This window comes from Lathamus discolor, chromosome 4, assembly GCF_037157495.1.
Source record: "Lathamus discolor isolate bLatDis1 chromosome 4, bLatDis1.hap1, whole genome shotgun sequence".
In the NCBI taxonomy this organism is placed as follows: Eukaryota; Metazoa; Chordata; class Aves; order Psittaciformes; family Psittacidae; genus Lathamus; species Lathamus discolor.
The window spans coordinates 63,158,580-63,182,897 of NC_088887.1; the positions used below are offsets into that span (position 1 = coordinate 63,158,580).

General features: G+C 44.0%; 1 protein-coding gene across 2 annotated transcripts in view; it reads right to left on the reverse strand.

The window, feature by feature from the left end:
* Positions 1-17,590, reverse strand: part of FHL2 (four and a half LIM domains 2) — a 42,637-nt gene extending 25,047 nt beyond the window's left edge. Inside the window, exon 1 of one of the 2 annotated variants that reach the window (XM_065677791.1) lies at positions 17,498-17,590. The gene's annotated coding sequence lies outside the window, so the exon portion shown is untranslated. Of the gene's footprint in view, positions 1-1,504; positions 1,717-17,497 lie in introns of those variants that run through there. The other variant, XM_065677790.1, reaches the window with a different exon arrangement.
* Between the last annotated feature and the right edge of the window lie 6,728 nt (positions 17,591-24,318).

Here is a 24,318-nt window from a genome sequence, read left to right on the forward strand (position 1 = left end):
GTTTTATTGGTGCTCTGCTCAGATTTTGGACACAGAAGAGACCCTATGGTAGTATTGGAAACTGAGTTTTCAATAGTTATAGTATCTCATATCTTATTTTTTAATATTATCTCTTAATGTGTCAGGAATATACACGTGCTCTATTGAGTGAGGAGACTTCAGAGTGCATCCTTTCCCACTTATATGTATAGGAGCAAAAACCAGATTGAAATTTTTATAAAATTTGAAAAAATAGACTTTTTTTCCCCTGCCTTCCAGACCCAGATGCCTGAAGCAATCATTTTCAGTTTACCATCTGGCTGATAAAAGGCACAGAAGATTATAGCCAAAAACCAGGGAGTCCCATACATTTATGAACTGATATAGCAGAAACTGAATTATAGTTCTCAGTTATAGCATTCCTTCACACTCAAATGCATGTGAGTATCTAATAACACACAACCTTCTGGTGGTCCCTTCTAGAACAATTCCTGTATAAGACAGCAAACAAATATGTATAGCCAACAATAAATCTTATAGCTACTGACCATGGCAATCTCAATGTCAGTCAGCAATCTTAGTTAACATATCTCTAAATAGGAGTCAGGGGCATAACAATAAGAGACTGACTGCTGATAGTATATAGATTTTATAAGGTTCGCTTTCTTGTGATTATGTATGTGTCTCTGTACACAGCAAAGATGACACACGCAGGTGAACTAAATAGAAGCTGTATGCATTTAGGGAAGTAGAAAGTTTAGAACAGCCATTAATGCAGACAATGAAAGTTAGACTTTCCTTTATTATGTACACAGAGAAATCCATGTTAAACAGCATACATTAAGGACCCAGATTATTGTGGCTGCACACACATGCATGCAGGGAGAAGCTTGAAAAGAAGGAATTCAGAGCTATTAATTGGGAATTGCATTCTAATTTATTCTTTCCACTTAAAAAGAAGAAATAGGATGCTGATGCCTACCTGTTTTTTCTGTGCACAATCTGTCCACAGTGTTTGCTTGCAAAGAGGAAAAGCTACCTTTGTTTCATGCGCATCTGCTCTTACTACAGTGCAAAACACTCCTTTGTTGAGCTCGGCAGCAGGAATGTGCACAGAGGTAGGTGTAAGGGGTCTAAGACCCTGGCTCCTACTTTTCATCACCTCCCCAGTGGATTACACATGCAGCACAATGCAGTCATTAAAAATAGTTGCACATGAAATGACCCAGTGCCTCATCAGCTCGCTGATGTGTCACTTTATGGATGGATATGCAGCAGTAATTGTGCTGTTAAGAAATCTGTCTTTTTTTCTCCTCTTCACACCCGTTGCTCAGGGTGTGCTCAGGAAGAAGGGGGACCGACAACCTCTCTCCGCACATCCTTACCCGACAACCCACTGGGGCATTCATGAAACAACTCTCTCCTCCTCTCTGCACCCTTTGTTTAAAGCGACACCTTCACAGATATATTCCGTGGGGAGCAGGGAGGGAGGGAAGGAGAGGAAAGAAAAGGGTTATTTACTTACAGAGCAGTAGCGGGCAGCTAATGTCACCTCCTGGCCCGGGGACAGGGGGTCACGCCCATGAACAGATGTGTGAAGAGCGCACCGGCCTGCTCGCGAAGGATTGCTCGCAGCTCGCCGGGGCTCTGCGCTGCCTGCCAAGAGCGGTGCTCTTCCGATCCCAGCGCTCCGCAGCCAGCGTTGTGTGGAAGGAGGCTGCTGCCTTCCCCTGCCCGGCAAAACCCCTCTCTATCATTTTACCATATAAGGAGACAAAAGCCTCAGAGACACTCATTCTTTGAGGCGCTCTGCAGCTGGCGTTCGACACTTTCTCTATTCCAAAGGGTGTCGATGCTTCCCCCTCCTAAACATCTTGTCTGTCTTGGCCCCCATCCTAAAATAGGTCTCCCCCTCCCTCCTTTCCTCCAGCCTTTGTTTCTCTAAACCCCCGATGCTTATTAATCGCATAGCTTGGCTAAATCCAAGGGATCATGCTTTACAGAAGGGTTTACAGTGACTCACACCCAAACATTTGTAAGGCTCCTCACCTGGCTGAGAGGGTAAAGTATTTGGATGAAACTGGTATGAGGCTTTATTTACTTTGGCTGTTTTGCCTGCTATGACTTAGCACCTTGCCCAGAGAAGAGTGAAACAAGCTGTCTCTCTTCCCCTTCGTGGAGAGGTGCACATTTTGATGAGGAGCAAGTGTGCAGGTGTTTCTTTATGAGTGTTCAGAGACCGTTCTTGTTTCTCCCCACCCTTCTTTCTTTCCAAGTTCCTCCATACTGAGGAGGAAAAAGAAGCAGGGGAAATTAATGAAACAAAAAAAAACCCTTGTGTAAGAGAAAGCCAAAGGAACAGATTGTCTCAGCACATGCTCAGGACCCAGCGGAGAGCCCTGTCAGTGGGCACATGGAAAGGAAAGGGGCAACCATTAATCGTGCTATAACCAGGAACTAATTTTTCTGCTACAAAATCCAATTTCATCTATCATCCGCTCTAGCAGAAGCACATTCTGGTAATCTAAACTGTGAGGGTCCTGGGAAACCTCCCAGAGGGAAGAATTTAGATCAGAAGCACATGGGAGATGGCTGTTGTCTGACATTTGAGGTGTAGAGTGGGGAGACATTTCAGTAATTACTCATTCTTGCCAAAGGGAGGTGCTTTAATATGAATGCTTTCAACCTTAACAGAAACCTGTAGAATAAATATGCAAAGCCCATTGGCCCCAGACAGATGTTTTGCATCTGGATGATGCAAGGCAGTCCAATGTCCTTTTGTGCTGGAGACTGGGTCCTGCCACATGTCTGGGCAGTGGTACGGTGTCTGTATGGGTTAGCTAAGGCTTTCTTCTGTAAAGCAAACTTGTCCCAGAACCCTGTCCTGTGCTTACTGTCCTCTTGTGCTGCCAAATGGTAGTCAGATTTGACATAGGGGTGAAATGTGTTAGTCAGTCAAAGAGCTACCCCAAATCTACAAAAGTGCAGACAGAATGAAATGGCAGGGAAAGGCTAGTCCTATTTCTTCCATCATAAGTAAACCCCTTCATCTTGAAATGAGAGTTATTTTGATAAACAGCAATGCCCATGGGTTGGTCTATCTGCTGCTGCAGCCTTTGCAGTTGTGTTTTCAAAATGCAGGCATTGTTCCCTGAAGGAATAGCCATGGACGTGTGGGATTAAGAAGTATGATTCTATGGCAGTTAAAGCTTATTTAAATCAAAGCTGCTGCACTCGCTAGCCACTCATCCCTGTCTCTTCACTTGCATTTTTGCTGGCACTGGAAGATAAGTTAAACCAGCCAGTGAGCAATTTTCAGTAAGCCCTTGAGGTGCATGGAACTGCACTTAGGTCTTGGGAGAGCTGTTGCTTGGGTTTCCAGCCCTGTCACTGGCTTGCTGGATGCCCTTGGGCAAAACATTGCATCTTTCTGTTCTTTAGTTTCACTGTCTGTAAATATAGAGCTCAAGACAACCCAACCTTTGTGCGAGTTGTTAGCAAATTGACAAAGGACTAGTTAGAGTGTGATAAGAATAACGTTTCTTTCTTTTAAACTATTGCACAGTGACAGCAATAATCATTAATTTCCATCTTAGTTACAGTTCTTAGCTCAAACCCGATTTAGAAGTGTATGCAAAGAAGTAAAATAGGCCCTGAAGGTGATTAGATTTGGGCTGATTGCGTCAGTTTATTTCCAAACGTCTCTAAAACAAATTAAATATTCCAAATGTGTTGTTTGATTTTTTTCAATTTCCATGATACTTTTATTTCCCTAGCTGTCCCTTGACAGCCACTGCAGCAACTCTACCTGAGATTTGTTGACGTGACCTGCTGGAATACAAGTGTTTTCCGCAGTTACAAGCTAAAATATGCATTGGCTCCAGCTGTAATGGTTTAGTTTAAGTGTGGCAGGTCATGGGTTTCCTTTGGGAAGATAAGAAATTTTTTCTGGTTTAATCTCACATCTCTGACTCCTTGAAGGCAGAACGGCCTCTGATAATTTAAAACCCAGTGATCTGTGGGCTCACTGTGGGACTTGGTGCTCAGCAGCCACATCAAGGCTGCACGGAGCTGTGAAAGGGATGAGGGAGTTACCAATTTCCTTCCCTCGTCCCATGATGTGGTGAATGCACGCCACCAAACACTACTAAGGAAGGCAGGGGAAACCTCTGACCTCTTGTCCTCCTTTAGTAGATCCACTCCTGCTTACTTCACCTTTTTACCTGGCAAGTAAATATTCACCAGCGACTGGCAAATCCCCATATGCTCTCTTTTCCACCAGCATCAAACCCAATGGACGTGGGTGGGAGAAAACTGTATTTCCTTAATCGTCAGGGAGATGGAGAGAAAGGGCTTTTTTTCACTGTGGGCAAATTTACTTCAGTGGTTCTCCTCTTCAGGGCTTCGGAGGAGACAACACAAAGAAAACAGGACAATGTTTCCAACAGGGTGCCTAAATTTAAGGTTGAAAATACAAGTACCATTCAAGGCCATCCTGTGACTTAGAAGCATATCCTATGGCTTATGTATTCCTCATATATGTAGCATTTACACAGCGTATATTACTTGCTCTTCAGTGGCCTGTGTGCTTTAAAAGGTTTAATTCTTCGTGGAGAAGGAGATACCGCACATATGGGAAACAAGATGGAAAACGTATCATTTTCATAACAGGGCTTCTCAGTGATTTTACTAATCCTTCAGAAATCTCACTTCAGCTACCGTGTTGATGCTGGAATAACTATCATTTCAGTACTTATCTCCTTTTCTGTCTGAAAAGAATGAACAAAGAAATAATAGTGGAAAGAGCTATAAGTGGAATATTTCACTTTCCCCCAGTTTGAGTTACAGAGAAATTTAATGTCTTTGAGAGGGTGCAGGGGAGATGGAAAGCTGCACTCTTAGGTTTGAAAATGGCTAAGATACTGGCTGATTCCTTCCACCACTCTTTTATCCTGGAAACTTAAGTTACTGTATCAGAATCCATCAAATCCTTTTCTGATGCTGGAACCTGTGTAACACAAGCTTCCACTGAATATGAGAAGGTGCATTTAGAAGAACTACTATTTTTGGCACTACCACTTCGGAAGTACTACAGACTCATGCAGACGTCGTATTTTAGTTCATTAAACCTAAAATAATAGACAGGCAATATTAAATCTTCCTGAAATGTCATTCTTACAAAATGCTCTCAGATAAGTAGTTTTCTCCAAGCATATGAGGAATATGCAAAGGGTAAACAGATTTTTCTTAGTGTGCATTTTCTCTTCCCATCCACTCTCCCAGTCACAAAGCTTTTTGCAATACTCCGATCTTTTCTTCCCCTAGGTAACTAGATCCTCCAGCAGAAATACTCAGCAAGTGAGAAATAACAGAGCTTCTTAGATTCTGATGAAGGAATTACGGATGCCTTGGGACAACCCATTAAAACCCCCTAAGCCAAGGAAGACAGGGAACTTAACATGAAGTGAAAGTCTGTCAGCTCTGGGTTGATGCAAGACTTATTTTTGGGAAGGTGCTTAGCCAAAATCAGTTTGAATGTTTGCTTTCTTAATGTGTTAGAATAGTTTTCACATACAGGCTTAAACATATGAATTTAGAAAAAGGTGCCATGGCTCAGTAGCACCGACGAGCTTCTGGTTTGCATAGGAAAAGTTATCTGCAGAAGGATAATATATTGCTATGTAATAAGATATATGAAGCTGAGTCACATACAAGGGTGTTTCTGTAAGACTAGTTTGCTCTTCTGTAACCAGCGATAGAGAGCTTGGTGGCACATCTTTGCAAGAGCTTTGGGACCCAGAGACATTCTCTGACAAGAGGTGAGCGGTCTTTAGAAACGATGACTCTAAATGCTGATAGTGTGGAGGTGTATGCGGAGGAGCTGTTGCTTCTTTCCTTTCCTCTGCATTCAGCTTGTTTACAGTGTGGGGCCCCAAGTATGACAGATGGGAAGAGGCTTTTGGGTTTCCTACCCCTGCATGTGGAACCTGGGATGTCAAATTGCTACAGAGTTTGCAGTAATTGCTGGTCTTCTGAATTGGCAAATACTGCCCCTCAATTTAGGGTTTTCTCATTTTAGCATAATCATGATTTATTGTTCCCTGTTTCAGGAACATGGAGCAAGCACACTGCGATTGTTCCAAAAAGCTAATTGCTCCGTGCTTCTGATAGTACAAGAGACGTTCAATTCCATACAAAATAGCTCACATTCCCCACAGCATTCCCAGCACGCTCCAGTGTTTTTAGGCAAAGTCTCCTTTCCAGAATCCTCCCCCTCCCACTGCTCATGGCTTCTCCTCCAGAAATTTGTCTGTGAATAATCTCTTTCTGCTCCCCTTAACTCTTTTTCTGCCTGCATCCCTGACATCTTTTATGATGCTCCAGAAACAGCCATTTCCCTTTATCAGGCAGCCAGAGGCCTTGGGAGCTTCTGAGCAAAGAGAGGTTTGTGAAACTGAGCAGTTAGCAGACACCTCAAGAACTTACCTAACACATTCCCAAGGCAGGACTGAAAACATGGAACTCATTCCTGGTAGATCTTTGTCTAGGTTGTCCTTAAGGGTTAATGTTAAGACCTCACTGCCTCCAAAGTTGAACATAAGTTTTGTCAGTACAACATAGACGTAAAATGACAGACAGAAAGAAAGAAGACATTCAGACTGGACTTTTCAGTCTACATTCATGCCTTTAAAGGATGACTAATGTCAGGCAGAACCTGTTATTTTGTAGGCATTGGGACCATGCCATAGCAATAGGAGAATCACTGAACAGAAGGGTTCTGGCAACTCATGATGCTGTTCTTGGGGACTAAGAAGTGTCCTGGGAAGAAAGTGAGAACAGTCTGTCACAATACTTTCCCAGCCTCCAACATATTTTGGCTCATTGACTTCTCAACCTGGAGGCGGTATCCGTACTGAATATCACTTCCATGAACTTGCACAGTTTCTTCCTACATTTTTCCCTGTGTGCATCACTTTACATTCAGTTTAAGATGTTGTTCCAGTGCCCACTCATGCTGTTGCCTAAGATCCTTCTGTTTCTCAGTCTTAGTAGAATTTCCAAAACTAATCTCCTATTAATCTTGCTTTGCTGTAAGAGCTGCCTGTTTATCTTTCAACTGATTTTATGAAATACATGCAAAGATCTTCCCTCTTACTCTGTGGCTGCTTATGTGTTTTAAGGGTGTTTGGTGAGGGTCTTTGTTTAATACGTGGAGAAGTACAAATAAGCAGATGTTATCAACCAAAGACATCCTGTATCTTCATGCTTCCTACCATCTTACAAGAACCCGATGGATTAGTAAAGCGTTATTTCTCTTTAAAAAGCTGTATGGAATTTCTCCCAGTGTATCATATTTATCCTCCTTCCTACCCTGTATAGTAATTTCTAGTAATTTATCAAACTCACCAGGGTCTAATTTCCCCAGTTTCTCTTGGAACCATTTATAAAAGGTCTGGCACTTTATCAGCTACTTTCAGATGATCAGTTCTAAGCCTGTTTTAAATAAGAGGCCGTGCACTATTATTATTTCAGCTAATTCATGTTTGAGTCCCTTTAGATCTGTTGGGTGAACATCATCGGGTTCTAACATTTTCTTCCTATTAATTTTGTTTATTTGTTCCATACCTCTTCTGCACACACTTCAGCTTGATATAGATCCTCTGACAATCCCCATAATGAAGTGTTCTGCTGTGGGAGGCTCTCCAAGTTCCTCACAGTGAACACAGGAGCAAAGAAAAAAATCATTTAGCCTTTCCTGTTACAACCATCTCCTCCGTGAGGACTCTTTCTGTACCCTGGTTATCTGTTGGCCCTGTAATTTCCCAAACCATTCAACTTGCCCAGTATTCAAAAGAAGTATGCATTTGCAAATCATTTCCCAGATTACTTCAGACTCCTAATATTTTGATACAAGTAGAAACAGTCACCCTCTCCAATCTGAATATGATTAGGGACATCCTGTTTTGTAGAAAGATCCTTTTGTATTTGCCTGACAGATTTGGTGGCCTTCTATGATGGGGCTACAGAATTGATGGACAAGGGTAGAGCAGTTGATGTCATCTACCTGGACTTGTGCAAAGCGTTTGACACAATCTCCCACGTGACATCCTTCTCTCTAAATTGGAGAGATATCAATTTGATGGCTGGACCACTCGGTGGAAAAGAACTGGCTGGATGGCTGCACTCAAAGAGTTGTGGTCAATGGCTCTATGTCCGGCTGGAGACCGGTAACGAGTGGTGTCCCTCAGGGATCGGTGTTGGGACCAGTCTTGTTCAACATCTTTGTTGGTGACATGGACAGTGGGATTGAGTGCGCCCTCAGCAAGTTTGCCGATGACGCCAAGCTGTGTGGTCTGGTTGATACACTGGAGGGAAGGGATGCCATCCAGAGGGACCTTGACACGCTTGTGAGGTGGGCTGATGCCAACCTTATGAAGTTCAACTGTGCCAAGTGCAAGGTCCTACACCTGGGTCGGAGCAATCCCAGGCACAGCTACAGGTTGGGCAGAGAAGAGATTCAGAGCAGCCCTGCAGAGAAGGACTTGGGGGTGCTGGTCAATGAGAAAATGAACATGAGCCGGCTTCAGTGTGCACTCGCAGCCCAGAAAGCCAACTGTATCCTGGGCTGCATCAAAAGGAGAGTGACCAGCAGGTCGAGGGAGGTGATCCTGCCCCTCTACTCTGCTCTTGTGAGACCTCACCTGGAGTATTGTGTGCAGTTCTGGTGTCCTCAACATAAAAAGGACATGGAACTGCTGGAACAAGTCCAGAGGAGGGCCATGAGGATGATCAGGGGACTGGAGCACCTCCCGTATGCAGACAGGCTGAGGAAGTTGGGGCTGTTGAGCCTGGAGAAGAGAAGGCTGAGTGGAGACCTCATAGCAGCCTTCCAGTACCTGAAGGGGGCCTATAGGGATGCTGGGGAGGGACTCTTAGTCAGGGACTGTAGTGACGGGACAAGGGGTAACGGGTTAAAACTAAAACAGGGGAAGTTTAAATTGGATATAAGGAGGAAATTCTTTCCTGTTAGGGTGGTGAGGCACTGGAATGGGTTGCCCAGGGGGGTTGTGAGTGCTCCATCCCTGGCAGTGTTCAAGGCCAGGTTGGATGAAGCCTTGTGTGGGATGGTTTAGTGTGAGGTGTCCCTGCCCATGGCAGGGGGGTTGGAACTAGATGATCTTGAGGTCCTTTCCAACCCTAACTATTCTATGATTCTATGATTCTATGTATGGCAACAGTAGTTTTTCTGCTCAACAACTGTTTGTATATACTACAGATAAGCCAAGAGGGTCTGAGACATAGGTTCAGACATATATTATAATTGAAAATATGAGCTTAGGTCGTGCACTTTGAAGTTGGGTCCTGTTGATCCTGTGCTTAGTTTGAGCTCTGTAAGTGCTCAGGCCCTTTAAATAATAGGATTAAAATAATCATTTAGCTGCTGATGTAAATTTCATGTCTAGCACTTCACATAGAGCTGAAAAAATATACCCTCCATTGTCAGCCTTACAGACATATGGATTGTGTTTGTCCCTGCCAAGTTTGTATTCACAAGACTCTCTAGTGGAGGTTCTGTGTTACTGTGAATAAAATTCAAACGAAAATGAAATAAAGGTTTGTAACAATGGCTTGTCTTGAAGGTAATGAGTCTCATGCTGGAAGATAAGTGATTGTTTTGAATCATTAGAGTGGAATCAGCAATCACGTTATGAAGCAGCAGTAGTCCTTTCTTTTGTTCCTAATGGCACTGCCTGCCTGCCTGGCTGCTCCCTGAAGACCCAGTCCACAGTGATGCTGTCTCTTCTTTATATCCACAAGGATTTCCAAGAATCCAGAGTCTTTATTTGCAAGGAGGAGTTCCTAATATGTGGATGTTCAGAAAAAAATGTGGGGAAGACACTGGCTTGTCTGGCATCAGACACAGCACTGGCAGGCAACAGAAACTTCCCTTGCAGGAGAGGGCTGAGGAAGACCTGGGAGGAAGGCAGGTTTCCCTGCTGGGTGCCCACGGCATTTCTACAGCCATGCTCACACTGCTTCTCCTGCTGGCTCTCTATGTGAGCATGCCTTGGACCCAGAGCTGTTTGCTGTTTCCTTTAGTAAGCGCATATCCACCCTACATTTGCACTTGTAAGCACAAGGAGAAAAAGGAGAAAGGAGGCATGGCTGTAGGTGTCAGGGCTGAGAGTCTGGTCACAAATCCTCTCCCAGCAGCCAGCACAAATGCTTGAATAGTCTAACCATAACCCATTCCAGGCATGATAATCTGCATGTGCCCATGCCTTTCACTTGCTAGGTCTCAGCTGCTCTCATTCAACAAATGAGGAAAATATTAACAAAAGCAGTCAACTGGGAGAAGTGGCAGACTCCGGTCGGAAGCAATGATAACATGGAGAGGAATGGCTAGGACAAAGGGAAGACTGTGGATGGACCCAAATGATTCTCCAGTGTGCAAGCTGGTTACTCCTGCTCATGATGGTGCAAGAGTGTGGCCCAGTCATGCCATGCTGTCTGTACAGTTTGCCACTGGAAGCAAAGTGAGGGCTGCTGAGGAGAAAAGGATGGAGGAACAAACTGCTCTCACATACTGCAATCTCCTTGCAACCTCCTTGTTCCAATGACAGGGAGATCTCAGGGTGACCGCATCGCCCATTCCTCTGGCCCTTCTGCCTTCCCCTCCTGCGTCTATACAAGTAGCTTGTGTTGGTCCAAATGCAGCAGAGGATGGTCCACACTGTCCAATTGTAAGTGCAGCCCCAGATCTGGCTGAGCCCAAAGCCCCCATTGCCCTTGCAAGGAGTCTCTAGTAAGGCCCAAAAGCTGGCCTGCTCAAAGGAGGGTGGATGTGCCCATCTCGTTTCACCTGGTAAGACAGTATGGACATCAGTTGTGCCAAAGCCAGTTGGCTTCAGGGCCAATAGTTCCTTTATAAACCAAAATGTTTCTAACTCAGACAAAAGTATTTTACAGAGAAACATGACTGTAAAACAGATCTAGCTATTTTCCATAAGGATGTCTTTAGAAAACCTGTTCCTGAGGTTTCAGTAGCTTGCTTGATGTGGTCTGTTCCTCTGTTTCATGCACTGTTTATTCCTCAGGGTCAGGATCAAGCCTTTTTGGACCACTCTAGTCCTTCTTTTCTGAATACTTTGTTGCTTGTAATTCTGTGCCCTTGGCCTTTAGACATGGTGGAGTGTGGGCCCTTGGAACAGACAGTTTGCTAGTTGTTTTTCAGTGTGTGCTGGGGTTCCAACATCTGCAACCACTGTCTTCCTCACTTCTGTCTGCCTGAAGATATTCTTAAGCAGAACAACATGTCTTTTTGCTATGCACATCATATACTATGTTCATGTAATCAAGTCCATATAATTATATCCTCCGCTTAGCCACCAGTATTCCACAGCAACAAATAATTGTATCCTATGACACTAATTACATTAATAAATCTAAATCCTCCTTAGGTTATGAATCTGCAAGTTATTGAACTGCGGGACTTAAGTAAGATGACACTACAAATAACACCACAGCTTTATTTAAGGTTGTGGTTTACAAAGAAACGTGAATATTATTACCAGGAAGCTCAGAAATGCTTCTGCAGCCAATCTTGGAGGCCTCAGAGTAAAACTCTTGTTGAATTTGATGAGATGAAGGGTTAAAGAGTTTACAAATGAATGGCAGTCTTGATAAGAAGTTCTAATTGTCTTTCATAATAGGTTGTTTATAGTGATTGAGTATTTTCCCATTGGTTGTCTAACCAAGAAACTTACATAAGCACCTTCCATTAGTAGTGAAAGTTCTGTTCTTTCTGTTATTTTAAAAGGTCAGTCTAAAATGAGAGACACCGACATCCTCGCTGCCATCGGTACCACAGTCACGCTGGAGCAGTTCAGTGAAAATTATTTGGACTACAAGTCTAACTCAGAGCACCAGATCAGGAAACTAATCCCATGCAAAACCTCCTCTTTCCGCTCAAGATTCCTGCAAAAGACTCTGAAGGTTTCCAATGCAATCTCAAATTTGTCAGAGACCTTCAGCTTTGCACAAAAAGATGCACTGGACAGAAATGTTTTCAGGTCATGTTAGCTGAAAAGACTATCGCTGCTACAAGTTTCCAAATAGTTTTGTGTTCTTTTCTCCCTGCAGATGAGAATGGATGGTTGAGAAAACCACCAGAGTTCAGTGTCTCGTCCTAAATTTCTATGCTCTTTCATAACCCTTCATTCCTGAGCAAACTCTTTCGTAGCCTTTTGTTTTGAGAGGCAAAGCAATTTCTTTAGACTATTGCTCTCTATTACAGCCCTACCAAGACAGGAAAAAGTCCTAATAAAACACTTCCACGTGGGTCTTGTTTCCACCAGAAGCACTTCCCATTCATCTACTCTTTTTGTGCTCTCAATCCCACTTTGTTCCTGGAAGCAGACTTTCAAGAGTTCCTTCAGTACCCAGATGGTTCACCGCATGAATGTCCAGAGAATGCCCCAGAGCACAGCAATATACAGGAAGACAAATACAAGAAGTAAAAGTGACCAAGGAAAAAGATGAGAAGTCACCACAACCTACTTCTTGTTGCAGAGAGTCCGCATTACTAAAGCACCCTGGTTCATAAAATTAGAAAGGAGGAGAGAGTTTTCAGGTAGTAGTCAGGGACTTGTGATAACAAAGCCTGTTCCTTGATCAACAAAATGCTTTGTGTAACCTTTGCAAAAAAACTTATAGTGACATCCATCTCACCTCATTTTAACTGACCAAATGTGAGCTGACCCAAACAACCCACCTGTGATCCCACTTCAGTGGATAAGGAAAGAGAGGTGGCTGTGAGCAGTGATTTGTTAGACACCTATTTAGGATGAAATGAATTGCCCTATAGATGTGCTTTTCATTCCACATTGAATCTAGAGGAAATCCGGATTTTTAGTTCACACAGAGACCTAACCTCGAATAGCTAAGGCACTACAGATCATGTCCAGACAGAATTCACACCTGAATTCAGCCATGATATTCCCCCCTGCTTAATTGAGCAGATCTGGACACAATGTCACTCGTACTGGCTAAAGGATTTTTAAGGGAGATGAAAGGAAGAGGGGGATGAGTCTGTCTCCAAGACATTTTTCTTGGAGCCCTGGGTCACTGCAGCCTTGAGCTGGGTCTCACAGCCTGCCAATCCTTGCCACACTTCAGCACTTGAGTGTGCCTTCAGATCTGGCCCTTACTTCTCATTTCTGAATTAGGCAAAAGTGCTACTTTTCTTCCCTAAAAGGATATTGAGAGAAGAAATACTCTACACTATGACATAAAGGCAATACGAGTATGTAACAGAGTGTTCAACCTATGCTCATGAGAATTCCTGACCTGGGGCTTACACCCAAAAGTTGAAAGCTACAACAAATAGAGTTTATTCTGATAGCTTCTCTTGTATCTTTCTGCACCAGGAGTACCATGCTATACAGCATTGGCATATCTCTGTATTATATTTGCTGTCCTAACCCTTTGAGTGTCCTGCTGCCTTCTGCATCCAATGCTGGAAGCTGTGGAGTGTGTTGCTGTTGATGACTTCATGCATAGAAAATTAGGATACTCAGCATTTAAAAAAGGGGGTATATAACAGAATAATGGGTTTCTGTGTGGTGGCATATGTGGACTGCAGGTATTCCTGTTTTTATATGGTAATCTCTAGGGCATGCTGGGCTTTGCTCTCCTAGCTGCAGACTACCAAAAAGGAACACTAGTCAGTGTTACCTCCTTCCCTCCACAGAAAGCATGCAAATTTCTAGTCAGACTTTGGTGAAAATCCATTAAGCTTGACAGGGAATGCTGATCTGAAACCCCCTGGCTTTGTTTTATAAAGTGTGTGAAACAGTTTCAGTCCCCACATCTGTGCCCATTCTACTTCCATGACAATGCGGTTTGATAGTGTACTTAACTTTCCTTTTTTGAAGGAGAGTTTTCTTCTCATTTGTTACAATAAGGACGTTTCACAGAGGCAGCAGGAAATAATATCATAAAGGAGAAGCTGTACAACTGGCTTCACACAGAATGTTACTGACAATATAAAGTGGAATCGAGGAGAAATATTTTTCCTTGTAGCTCTTTCAGTTTCATTACTTCTTGGTGGCACGTGTTAACTGTAGCCAGTAAATCAACCTGCAGCAGAAACATTTCGGGTTTTATGAAGCTGATGGATCCCTTTAAAATGTGTAGTGCTCCTTCCACTTTGGTGTCAGAATGAGATGAGCAAAACCAGGCAGGATTGCTCCAACTGCTGTCAGAAAATCTAGGACTCTGTGTAGTACACCTTATGCTTCTCACAGCTAATCAGCATTAGATGATGAACATTGTTGAAACAGCCTCAGATTTATCAGCATGAAGCTGTACTCGCTGTGATATAAAGCCTAAGCTAGAGTATTGCAGGCAGTAATAATTCATCTCACTGAAAAACAACTGTGTCAGAGTGCCTGTACCCTGGTTAGACAGCACACAGCTACAAAAAAGGAAAACTGGCAAGAAGAAATGTGAAAATGTGCTTTGGTTGTACAAATTTACACAAGTTGGGCACTATCAGAAGGAAAAGGAGGAGATCTGCGCTTTGCTGAAATCAGTGGATGTTTCTGAGAAAACTCCCATTGATTTCAGTGGGGACAGGATTTCACCCCCAAGTCAGTATTCACATTCCCTTCCTCCTTTGGATTTCTTCCTTGTAAAATGGCCTTTTACATTTTCTGCATTAAAGAAGCATTTGAATGAGTCTGCCCCCTCCCAGCCTCTTGCCAGCTGCAATCAAAAGTCTGCCTTGTTCTGATGGCTTGCTGTTTGGAAGGGAAAAAGTAAAGTTATTCATCCATTAATCATAATTTCAAATGGTAGGTAAGAAAAAAGTATTATTGTTGGAAAGACTGCTTTTAAAATGGGTTCACTTTGGGAATGAGGCTTTGGGTCTTTTTGTTATATTTCACTTTTAAATTCGAATGCAGTGAAAAAAACTGCATTATTATGCATATTCCTGCATTTTTTCAAGCTAAAGATGTTTGGCCAATGTAATTTTTTTAAAACACCCTAATGTTTCGCTGCACATGATTGGAATGCTGCATCTGCTTCTTGTTTTTCAGAGGGAATACTGTTAATACCCCAGTGGCAATACTTTAAGAGCCCAACCAGAATGATTTTGTTATTTTTATTGTTTTAGCCTGAGGTTTGGATGGTAGACAACGAATTTGAGGACATGAGAAAAGTTCTAGTACGGGAGAAGTGACACTACTCTATTAAAAGGTATTGGTTTTGTACATGATTTCTTTATTGCATAGTTTACTGTGCAGGCACATCAGTTTAGCTTAATAGCAAGATCTTGGAAGAAACAGATCGAGCGGAGCAGCAGGTCCAGCTAAGGTAGCTGCCAGCTCCCACTGGTGACTCACTAATAGTCAATGCTGTGCTCTCTGGTGGGACACAATACCTTTGGGCTCCAGCCAATGCACAAAACTCATCTCACCAGTGCTGGGGAGCAGGAGACTGGAGCGCTGTGCAGATCTGAACAGAGCAGACCACAGTCTAGTGATGAGACTGTTACTACTAGAGAACAGAGAGACATGCGGAAGCGCTGGCTGCAGTGTCTGAAGACATTAAGACTTCCAAGACATCCGTGCAGGGACAGTAAGCCCCAAGATAAGATAGGCATGTGCAGATGATTTGGGTATTTTACATTCCTTTTTATTCCAGTTAGGTTTTGTGCTGTTCTTCACATGAAAGGTGGAGCGAGCTTGCTTTTAAGTGTGCTGTCTCGGCACCATCTACACTGACTGCCACAGCCCCCACCAGCATAAGTCTGGAGAGCTCAGCCACAAAGACATGTTAACTGAGGACAACCACCACGGAACTGAGTCCCTGTCGTGGCTGAAGTTGGACATGTGAGGGCACCATCAGTGGCTATGTCTATGCTCATAAATCAAACATGGATGCTCCCAGGCACTGAGACTTAGTCAACCATGCTGGTTGGCTGCCCAGACCTGGCTGCGGCTTTCCCTCCAAAGCATGGCTTGGGAGAAAATACTGTCCCTACAAGATGTTCTGGATGTGGCCACTTGCTTTCAGAGGCCAAGAGTGTTTAATGACCTGGACACAGCCCCAGGGCTGCATCTGCTGTTGGAACATGGCTGAGTGTATTGCATGCGTTGCCATGACAGAGCCCGAGAGACAGCCCTGGGATCAGACCCAATTGCTCCACGTCCACCGAACAGATCAGGAGCTGACATACCTCTCAGCAGAAGGTAGTGGCTCTCCATCAGCTTCAGATCAACTAAGGACCTACCCTTTTGCCTTTGAAATCCTCACTTAGGGACTGAGCCCAATCCCAAACTCTTTTAACTGGGCTGACATTTCCTACTACCTTTGACTTTGAGTCAGGACTAAGGAATCCTGCTCCTCAGGGGTGCCAGAGACCCAGGATCTTGACAAAGCCCATGCAGCAACAGTTGCTAAGCACTTTGGAAAAAAGCTTCTTTCACTTAATTTCCTAAATAATGGAATAGTAAATGAACTCTGGTGCAAAATGTGATAGCTTCAGTTCTCGGGCTAAAAGTAAATGTGTATTGCTTACCTTTGTGTCGTACTTTGTGATCTTTGGATTAAAAAGCCTTTTGTTATAAGAAGGTTTATATTGAAAATGCATGTGTAAATGCATCCAAACAAATGTACACACATGCACAAACAATCTTATTTTTCCAAAGAGGTCTTCTTTCATTGGCTTCATTTGAAAATTAATGCTCTCATAAGATGAGTGTAAAAGTCATTTAATGTAACAATAGCCTGATAATTGGCATTCGGCAGTTATTCCTAAAGCTATGTTACAGGCTACTTCTGATGAATTCCTGCTTTGAGACACAGTTACGTTTCAGTAACTTCTCTTTCTTTTTCCATTTTCCCACAGCTGCTGTAATCCATAGCAAGTAATTGTTTGAAACATGAAATCCACAAGCATCTCCTGTAATTTGCCTTTCTTTCTTTCATGGCCATTAGGAAATAGACTGAAAGAGGGGAAAGCATTAAAATGTTCCTTCTGTCCTCTTTTTTTTTTTTTTTCCCACTATCTATTCATTTTCCAAATAGTCATCATAAAGAAGAAAATGCTTATAAAGGGAAGAAAAACCACAAACAAACCTAATTAAAAGCTTTTTGCTTGAAGTCATTCAGTTTGCTATTCAAACCAGGAAAGTCTCTATAGTTAGACATAGCTGTGTTCCTTGAGAACATGAAAACCTGGCAGAGTATTATTAGTGCAGAAACTAAAGAGCAGCTGTTAGTTAGCACCTGGTTCCCAACAGCAGACTGGAAATACAAAGAGAGGCTCTCTGTGTGTGCCCTGGCATCAACCAGGGAACAAACAGCTTAAAATCCACTCTTCCCCTAAGAAAGCAGTGCTCCCCTCATGGTGTCTACACAGAGCCCTGAGAAATCATTGCAAAGGGAAAAGCTAAAAGCAGGAAAGGGCCCAAAGGACAATGAAAACCAAAACAAGGCACTGCCTTACCTTGCTGCAGCTCTATGCTGCCTCTGCTTGTCAGCCTGTGAACAAGAGAGGACGGGGACAGACTTGCTGCTTTATTGGATTGCCCAAACTATGTGTTCAGCAATTAGACAGTTAGGCAGTTGTGCCTTGGGTGAGCTATAAATATAGTATCTCCAAAGTGCCAGCCATCATCAGGAGATAAGGACCACAGCATCTCAGTGCTAGCAGCCTTTTAAGGCATCACAGTGAGAGCAACACAGGGCACCCGATGGAAGGGACTGCCACGCTCCTGAGCTGTGCCAACCCTTCACTCTGCTCCACTTGAGAGCCTGACCTTAAAATACACTCACCTGCTACATGCAGGTCCTGTGAGGGACCCCAAGGAGCTGGCGATATTTCAGGGCTTGATATTTTGGCTGAGCTGTGAGCAAGTCTCATTTCTCAATCAGGTTATCTGCCAGGGCTCTGGGATTGACAGAAAACACCCTAGGGAATGCCGACTGCTCTGTGGATGTAACATATTCCAGCTCCGCTTAGTCCATCTGTCTGCCTGTCCATCCCAGGTGTGCAGCCTTGTTGCAGGAGGGCCTGTGCCTCATGTCCTGTCTTGTTTTAGCCTTTCACCACTTCATATGGGGAGCAGCAGTGCCAGTGCTACCATTTCCCAGCAGAAAAGATAGCAACTTTAGACACTATCCTGAGGTCACAAAATAAATCTGCAGGGGCAGTGGGGCTACAGCTCAGGAGCGAGCTCCTTGCTCAGGACTCCCTTCCTGCTGCAATGCAGGTGTGATTCTGGGTGAAGGGGACAGTTGTACATGGAAGGAGAAAGAGATTAGAGGTGGAAAAAAACTCTTCCAGCAGCTCGTGTAGACGGTGTTTTGCTGGCTCTGAAGGAAAATCTGTCCAGGCAAAGCTCAGTGCAGAGGTGGGATTACAACGTGCCTATACAATTTGCCAATATTGGGTCCATCTCTGCATTTCTATGTACTTCTGCAGAGAAAGTTGCAGCAGAGACACAGCCCTAGATATGATTTGAACTATTTTAAGGTATTTTATTAAGGGGAGGAGAAAGAAAACCTCTCTTTAAGACAGGGAGGTGAAGAAATATCTTCTAGCAGTATCCATGTGCAGGCAAATGGCACCCCTTTACACAGCAACATGCTCTGAAGAAGTACTTCATATGCTGTTGCACTGAGATTGCATGTAGTTCATCCTCCTGGCTGAAGCAGGACTACTCACCCTGGGGCTTTAATTTCTTTGCTGGATTTACGTATTACTTCCACAGTCCTGAAGAACCCCTCCATTCCCTTCATCTCCCTCTTCTCTCTCTTCTCTTCAGAGTGTTGGTTAAGCAATAGTCTCTAGGAGATAGTGTCACCTCCCAGCTTGTCTCTGAGCAGTTGACTTGGATAACAAGCACGGGTCAAGCTGTGCAGTTTGGAAACTAACACAAACCCTGTGCCAGGCTTTCTGACATGACAAACTGATTTATAGCTTGACACGGGGCCCAGTCAGGTTTTATGGTTTTAACTCCAAACCAATGAGAAGCTGGCATCTGAAAGGTTCATCCTAAAGTAAAAAAGCTCACAACAGCATGTCCTCAGCCTCTGCCAAGCAACATGATTTGACAGCCTGAGTTAAGTCTCTTGGAACAAATGACTTTCACATATCTCCTTTTGTCTATGCAGAGGTGCCCAGCCTCCAAGCACTGTGGATGAGCAGCATGGCCTAGAGAGGTTTGGGAGATGAGATTCACACAGATTCTATGATTTGTGATGAAAACAGTGTTCATCCTAAATCTGGTGGCCTTTTGCCACATGTTCCTTTAGCTACTGTGTAAACAGCCCTTTTGCATTTCCCAGAACAATAAACAGTTACAAGGAGCTGTATAAGCAGCAAAAACGTGGTAGTTGGGACATATGTTTGGACAGCTCTGGCAAGCCTCAACCTTTTCATGTTAGCCAATTTTTTTGTTTGCATGATTCCAAGGTCTGGGTGATGTTGTAGAAACAACCTGAATAAAAGACTGTTGTCCCCTTCCCCAGTCCAGGATGTACGGAGCACTAGCGACATGTTTAATCCTCAGGTGTCAACCCAATTACAGAGCACATTTGGGTCCAGTGTAAACACTGGGGTAGATGTGAACTCCCAGCACACTTCATCTAACTACTAGAGAATGTGGTTTACAGATCTGTTATCATGCGCATTAGTGCTTTTCTCTCTCTCAAAAAAGAGAATGTTCTGTAAAGCTGGTTGCCCCAACTGCACTGTGTTTCATAGAATCACAGAATGGTTTGGGTTGGAAGTGACTTTAAAGCTCATTCAATTCCAAGCCCCCTGCCACAGGCAGGGACACCTTCCACTAAACCAGGTTGCTCAAAGCCCCATCCAACACTGCCAGGGATGGGGCAGCCACAGCTTCTCTGAGCAACCTGTTCCAGTATCTTGCCACCCTCACAGAAAATAACTTCTTCCTAATATCTAATATAAATCTTCCCTCTTTCAGTTTGAAGCTGTTTCCCCTTGGCCTATCACTACATGTCCTTTTTTTATGTGCAAATGTCTCATTTGAAAGGTACGGCTGTGAACTGGGACTGCAAAGGGCTAGAAGAAGCAGGCAAGCTGGTGGCTTGCTAGCACAGCCAAATCCCCAGCTCATAACAGCAGATTCTAATCCCATATTCCTCACTGCAAGGGCCTGAGTGTAAAGTGTTTGCAAAATATTGACTACCAGCAAAATCTCCACAGGCTCCCTCTTCCCCTCTGGGTCTGCTGCTAAGTCTCTGGCAGTCAATATTGTGTGTACAGAACCCACCTCTAAATCCCCCAAATTAGATTAAAGGCTCAACAACATCACGGTTTTAATCACTGTGCTACCTACCACGATCACAAATGTCAGGCCAACAAGGTCAGATTCCCATGAATATCTGTTAGTAGAGCTCTTCCTTTAGAAAAGGCAGTATTGGTGTGAGCTGGTGAATTTTTTCTTTGTTAAAGCTATCTTGAAGATATACATCCTTCTTGGATGCTTTGGCATCTTCTGTGACGTGCAAGGAATGGCAAGGCAAATCCCCACTGTGAGGGATCAATGGTAAAACCCCATGGCAGGGGGTTGGAACTAGATAATATTTATGGTCCCTTCCAACCCAAACCATTCTATGATTCTATGATGATTCTATGAAAACCTCAAACCCAGCCATGCTGCACTTGGAGGAAGAGCATGCACAGATGCTGACCCCTATGCAAACCTGCAGGCACAGAGCTTTTGCCAGGAGGCACATGAGGCACCAGGAGCATTGCATAACTTCAGTCCTTCCCATGCCTGTGAAAAATGCTTGTGGCAGGCAGCATTTGGGGTACAGCAGTGGCAGCCCCAGGGATGCCTATGACCTCTAGGACCCTGGGGATGGAGGAGCTCCTGAAGGATCCCAATCCCAGCTCCCTCCTGGTGCATGGATGTCCTCACTGCCACCACCATGCCCAGCTATGGAGCAAAGTGTGTGTGTGATTCCCAAGGGCCCCATCTCTGCCTGGATTCCCCTCCTGCCCTGTGTTTTGAGCTGAAGCGCCAAGAAGATGTCATCACTGCAGATACATGTGGGCTTGAGAACAGGCTGAAACACTCAGAGCCCTGTGACCTTTGTGTTTTCCATGGGTGCTGTCATCAGCAGTTCACCTCACCTACTTTTTGCCATCAACAGCTGGCATCTAGAGTAAGCTGGTTATCTGCAGGCTTTCTTTGGTGCATGGAGGTGCCTGTCTCCTGCTGCTGACTACAGGAGGAGAGATGACTCACACCGGCAGCTAACTTCTGGTGACTGAAGTTGTGTGAAATGTGCCCCACTCAGCGTGAGATGCCCTTGCTGTGTGTCATGCGCCACAAAAGTGCTGTGTAGACCAGATGTAGGTTAGCCTAGCCCATTTTCTTGCCTTCAGCAATGGCCAGTAATTCATGCTTGGGAATATATACTTCCCAGAACAGTTTCCTGAATTCCCACAGGTTTTGTCTTGGGGACACTGAGACAGGGCAAACTAAACTTAGTGACCTTGATAGACTTCCCCCTCCCCCCCTTTCCTTTTTTTTCTTTTGTGGTTTTTTTTTGGTTTTTTTTTTTTTTTTTGTCCTTTTGTTCTTTTTATTAATTTCTCATCTATTTCTGAACCCAAACACTCCGGGTGTTTGGTCCATTCCATGCCCAGTCTTGCACCCCCCAGGCCTAGAGGCTGGCAGATGCTCAGGGCACAGGGAGGAGCTCTTCCCCAGCACAAATACCACATTCAGGTAGGTGATGCAGATGAGCCTTAGTTTGAAGATTCAGATACCCAAGTCTCCCAAACCTCTAAAGCCAGACTTTGCATGGAAACCCTAGGGAGCTTTCCCCTTTCTCCCCCTTCTCCTTGCCCTCTCCCACTCACACTGAGGGAGATGAATCCAGTCTTCACTCAGCACCGCTGTGTTTCTGCCCCTGCTTAACAGCCCCATATCTTAGTGACACAGCACTGACAAATGCCCTGAGGACAGAGAGGACTGGATGGTGCCTCTTTATCCAGAGGGAGCTCTGGATGTATTTTCAGAGTGCAAACAAGTTTGGAAAAGCAGAAATATTTTCTTCTTCACTCCTCCATTTATCTGCCCAGCAAATGTTCCAGCTCACAAAAGGCCACTGCTCTTAGCAGCTGTTTCATGGCCCACCTCTGCCCTTTCCCATTTTGGCTAAAATACTCGCTCATGCTGCTGTAGCTGCTGTTTTTGGATCATGCTAAGACTTCTTCAATCCAAAACTAAATCTACCCTCATAATCCAGCATACTAAATCCTGATAAAGCTAAGCAGGCTTCACTTAACAACAGGCTGAAGTACAACTATTTATGGGTTGCAGTGACAAAGGGATCCAAGTGATTGCCTGAATTTGAAGCAGATGAGAGAAGCAACCCCAGTAGCACTGAATTTCGGTGTCCCATTTGCACACTTAGCTGCCTATTTGAATTGATGTCTTCACCTCACTGTACCTAACTCCACCAGTGAGTATGAGTACATGTGCAGAAGAAACTTTCAGGACTCCTTTTAGAAGAGAGGTGTTTTCTCATGAGACAACTGTTATCTGAGAGAAATACAGTACTGCAACCTCAGCAGCAAGAGTCTGGAATTGCCACGAGCAAAATTAAGCAAGCAAAAGCTCAGCCTGCTTCCCCTGCCCCCAAGTACAAGGGTGGTTGTGCGGATAAGGAATTTCAGCATAAACAGTTTTATTTTGGCATGCATAAGAGACTAAAGCAGACTTTTGTAATAGAAGCCGTAGATTGCCTTAAGCATAGGTGTAATTGCCAGCCCACCCATAATAAGTAATAATAATTCCAACTGTGGCATTAATTCACTGCGTGACCTTGGACATGACACTCACGTCCACTTTATCAAACCTGGCAAGTGCGTGCAAGTCCTGCTGAAGGACAGAGGAGCTGTAAGTGCCAGGCACTTAAAAAAAAGCAAATTAAGCTCCTGAGGGCTCAGGTTTCCCACTTACAAGGGAAACTGTGAGAGAGAGCACTGCTGAGAACAAGATCTGGAAAACACACCAAGATCGTAAAACCCACCAACCCTTCCCAGACTAAGCACTTCCCAGACCTCCATAGCCATTAGAAGGATCTTTCTGAAGCAGCACATTGCCCAGCAAGAAGCCCCAAGCCTGGCTGTGGTAACCCTGTCCCTACATCTTTGGCCTCAAGGTTCGTGTTGGATGGCGAGCACATGGTCTCAAGCAGAAGTGCTTAAGCACCCCAAAATCATCCGGTGGGACACACTATATCACAATCAATAGGCTGTTCTTAGGACATATTAAGTAGGAGTTTAGTTGTAAGGCTAGTATGACATTAAACTGCCTCCAAAGGCACTTCCCAAAACAGCTCAGGAATAGAAACTAGGCTAATGCAGCTGGCAGTGGTGGTAAATCTAACATGCTGCAGAAAATGTTTAAGCCTTGTATCACCTCTGCATACTGTGGAATAGGGCTGTGTCCTCCCTTTTTGGCATTGCCCTGGTGTAAGCCTTGTGGCTCAGGTTAGCTCACTGAAAGCCATCGCGTGTGATTTACAACAAGCCCGGCAATATTAAAAAGCTATGTTTATAAAGAGCAGCTGTTGGCGTTATGGTGTATATCCTTCCCCTGGAAACATCATCAGCTGCATAACTGGTAACTCAATCTCTGCTAGTGGTTTGTTGCATTGCTGATAGAAGTGCAGCACAGGGTTACCACGTTCCTTTCAGGCCATTTAGCACAATGAAAAAAATTTCACTCTAGAGCCTAGATTAGCCACGACACAAGTGCCAAAATTAATGTCAAACCTGACACCTACTGTTTCCCTTTACCCAGATCTTGTATGTGACTGTGATGAGCCTCAAATGCTTGTTTCCTCTCTTTGTTGCGTCACTGATTTGCCTCTTTTCTCATCCATAACATAAAAATTCTTCAGCTGATTGTATGAATACTTTATCTGTTTCAGTGATGTCTTTTGTGAGAGCACACAGTGATTTTGCTGGTGCCTGAAAAAGCTATATGGATGACAACTGGCATCCTAATTTTATGGCCAAGTTTGACAGAGAACAGACATTTACCAGGAGGACAGCTTTTATGGTACCTCAGCTAAACATCAGAGCTACTTCTATCGTCATCAGAGCTGCTCACGTTTTCCCAAAACAATTCTAAGACAAATAATAAGTTCTATGGCCAGACATTGAAAGTCTTAACAGACGTGTTTAGCCATTAAGTCATTGCAGGGCAGAAACCAAAATGAAAGCATGGTGAACCAAGAAGTGGCATGTCTTTGCCGTGTGTCAGCTAACAC